A 4389-nucleotide genomic window follows, 5' to 3' on the forward strand; every position below is an offset into this window, starting at 1 on the left:
AGACATAGACATATGTAGACATAGACATATGTAGACATAGACATATGTAGACATAGACATATGTAGACAGACATATGTAGACATAGACATATGTAGACATAGACATATGTAGACAGACATATGTAGACATAGACATATGTAGACATAGACATATGTAGACATAGACATATGTAGACATAGACATATGTAGACATAGACATATGTAGACATAGATATATGTAGACATAGATATATGTAGACATAGATATATGTAGACATAGATATATGTAGACATAGATATATGTAGACATAGATATATGTAGACATAGACATATGTAGACATAGACATATGTAGACATAGACATATGTAGACATAGACATATGTAGACATAGATATATGTAGACATAGACATATGAGACATAGATATATGTAGACATAGACATAATGAAGACATAGACATATGAGACATAGACATTATGTAGACATAGACATATGTAACATTGACATAATGAGACAGACATGTGAGACATAGACATATGTAGACATAAACATATGGAGACATAGGCATATGAGACATAGACATATGTAGACATAGACATATGAAGACATAGACATATGTAGACATAGACATATGTAGACATAGACATATGTAGACATAGACATATGAGACATATGAAGACATAGACATATGAAGACATAGACATATGAAGACATATGAAGACATAGACATATGAAGACATAGACATATGAAGACATAGACATATGAAGACATAGACATATGTAGACATAGACATATGAAGACATAGACATATGTAGACAGACATAATGAAGACATAGACATATGTAGACATAGACATGAAGACATAATGAAGACATAGACATATGAGACATAGACATATGTAGACATAGACTATGAAGACATAGACATATGAAGCATAGACATATGAGACATAGACATATGTAGACATTGACATGTGTTGACATAGACATATGAAGACATAGAATATGAAGACATAGACATATGTAGACATTGACATAATGTAGACATAGACATATGAAGACATACATATGTAGACATTGACATAATGAAGACATAGACATATGAAGACATAGACATATGTAGACATACATATGTAGACATACATATGTAGACATTGACATAATGAAGACATAGACATATGAAGACATAGACATATGAAGACATAGACATATGAAGACATAGACATATGTAGACATAGACATATGTAGACATTGACATAATGAGACATAGACATATGAAGACATAGACATATGAAGACATAGACATATGAAGACATAGACATATGTAGACATAGACATATGAAGACATAGACATATGAAGACATAGACATATGTAGACAGACATATGTAGACATTGACATAATGAAGACATAGACATATGAAGACATAGACATATGTAGACATAGACATATGAAGACATAGACATATGAAGACATAGACATATGTAGACATAGACATATGAAGACATATGAAGACATAGACATATGAAGACATAGACATATGAAGACATATGAAGACATAGACATATGAAGACATAGACATATGAAGACATATGAAGACATAGACATATGAAGACATAGACATATGCCATTATAACCTGTTTTTCTTTCCATGTAAACAAGCATGCAATATGAAAGTCTGGGATTGTGGAGAACACCAAATAGTCTACCGAATAAGCCACGTAGTCAAACCTTTAAATGAAAAACACTCATTAATAATCGAAAAACTTAACCGCTAATGAATGAATGAATAATGAAGTTTACTTTCGACCATCAAAACTCCTAATTTGACCATTTTAGGTCAATATTTTCCACCCGGAAGCTGTTCTGGTGCTGAAACTGCTGTTTAAAGTCTCACATTGCTAAGCTCTATCAAGGCCCAAATGGGGACAAGTTATTTTGAATAGGACCACATTATTATGTATCGCCTGTTAGCATAATGCTATCTGAATGGACCTCTGAGAGGAAGTCCTGCCCTGGCGGCTGACAGGTGTTTATATTGTGATAGCCTAGCCTCTAAATGTATGTTTTCCTTTCAACGCCAGTTCGACCTTCTTCTTTCCCCGGCTTTGTGCCATCTGCAGGTCTAGGTAACATGCATCGTTTTAACTTCTCAGAGATGAAGTTCTTCTTCAAGGCTTTTTAAAGGTTTGTCGCTTTTTGTAGATTTTTTCCAACATTTAGGGCTATTCTTTTCAAGTTTTGAGAGTTTTTCCGTCACTTGTTTGGACGTTTTTTTAAGTTTTTGTCACTTAACGTTTTATTGTCTCATTTTTCAACTTTTGTCACTTTTTACAAAGTTTATGTCAGAGTATTTCTGACGCTTGTCAAGTTTGTTTTTTTTAGGTTTTCGTGTCTTCCTCGTTTTCTTCGAGGTTGTTTTTGACTCGTTAGAGATGAAGTTGTTAATTAATCTCCAGATTAATGAAATAATCTCCAGATTAATTAATGAATGAATCTCCAGATGAATGAAAGAATTTCCAGATTAATGAATGAAGTAATCTTCAAATTAATTAATGAATTAATCTCCAGATGAATGAATGAATCTCCAGATTAATGAAACCAAACCAACTTTTCTTTATTATTTTCTTTATTGATATTTTTTTTGCAAAGGTACAAACGACTGTAAAACTTCCCGAAACCTTCAGGATCGAGTTCAGAATGTAGGAAATATAAATAGTGTCCTTCTGACTGACCGTACAGCCCATAATAAGCAGTCAGAGCTACAGACCATAATATCACAAACCAAGGGGGGGTTAAAAACCTTCAATATACACACCTTCCCAAAAACACTCTTCTTTAAAATCAGCAAACGGTGAAACCAAACCGACAGCTCGTCTGTTTTAACGCCACCGGTTCTGGAAGTGTTTCCCCCCGTTCAGTATCTCTCTCTCTCTATATATATCTACATCTATAGATACAGATATATATATATATATATAGATATATATATATATACACACACATATATATCTACATCTATAGATAGATATATATACACACATATATAGTTTAAAGTCTGGAGCCGAGCAGCTCCGAGAAGAATCGGGATCATAAAACATTTGATTCGGCACAAAAAATAAAAGAAATCTTGATTTTATTCGGGCGCAATTTTACAAAACGTTACAGAAACGATCAGAGAGTTCAGTTCGCCAGGGTTCGGTAACCGCTGGACACCGCAGCAGCCAGCTGCAGCAAATCAGAGAGGTCGCTGTTAAGCTGCTTAGGATTGTGGGTAGTGGAGTTTTTCCTCCGTGACATCGTTAGTACAAATAAACCATCAGAACGCTCACAGAAGAAGAAGTTTCTCATCCTCCGAGGTCAGGCGAGTCAGACTTTATGGATCATAATTACATCATTAAATCTTTACGGACAAACGGGGAAACGGGGATAGAAATGGCAAAAGCGAAAAAAAAGGCGCAGCGAAAAATGTCACAAAAAACATGTTTTACTCAAAACTCGGTAGATTTCACGAGCTGCAGTCTTCTCCTGAACAGAGGGGGCGCTAGTGAGGGAAGCTATCAACGCTGCTCTTTCTACGGACTAGAAGAAGAAGAAGGTAAACAACGGCAGAACTGGCAGCAGCGTTGACGTCAGTGCTGTGATCTGATTGGATGAGCTACTTGGTGGGATCGAGCCTTTCATTCACCATAACAGAACTCATCTTAACCAGTGAGGTTACCATGGAGACCTGCAGTCACTCTGAGAGTCCTGGCAGCACGCTGGTGGCCAACTCGTTCACGCTTCCTGTTTCTGCTTTGTCGTGTGCCGCTAAATAAAATGGAGGGGTGCACGACCTCTGGGCGTGGCCAGTGGGCGTGGCCAGTGGGCGTGGTCTCTGGTTGGTCGACCTCGGAGGGTTCACACTTTATAGATATATAATAATAATAATAATAATAATCATCATCTAAATCAGCCCTAATCAACGGGGGACTAACTTCCAGAACCGAACTGTAGAACAGCACGAGGTCGCAGGTTTTAGGGTCGCACGGTGGAGGAGGAGGAGGAGGAGGAGGAGGAGGAGAGGAGGAGGAGGAGGAGGAAGAGGAGGAGGAGCTGCAGGACTGTGTGCTGTCTGAGCCTGAGTGGGAGGAGGAGGAAAAGGAGGAAGACGAAGAGGGGAGGAGGAGGAGGAAGAGGAGGAGCTGCAGGACTGTGTGCTGTCTGAGCCTGAGTGGGAGGAGGAGGAGGATGAGCTGCAGGACTGTGTGCTGTCTGAGCCTGAGAGGGAGGAGGAGGAAAAGGAGGAAGAGGAAGAGGGAGAGGAGGAGCTGCAGGACTGTGTGCTGTCTGAGCCTGAGTGGGAGGAGGAGGAAAAGGAGGAAGAAGAATAGGGGAGGAGGAGGAGGAAAAGGAGGAGCTGCAGGACTG

This window comes from Perca fluviatilis, chromosome 8 (assembly GCF_010015445.1).
Source record: "Perca fluviatilis chromosome 8, GENO_Pfluv_1.0, whole genome shotgun sequence".
In the NCBI taxonomy this organism is placed as follows: Eukaryota; Metazoa; Chordata; class Actinopteri; order Perciformes; family Percidae; genus Perca; species Perca fluviatilis.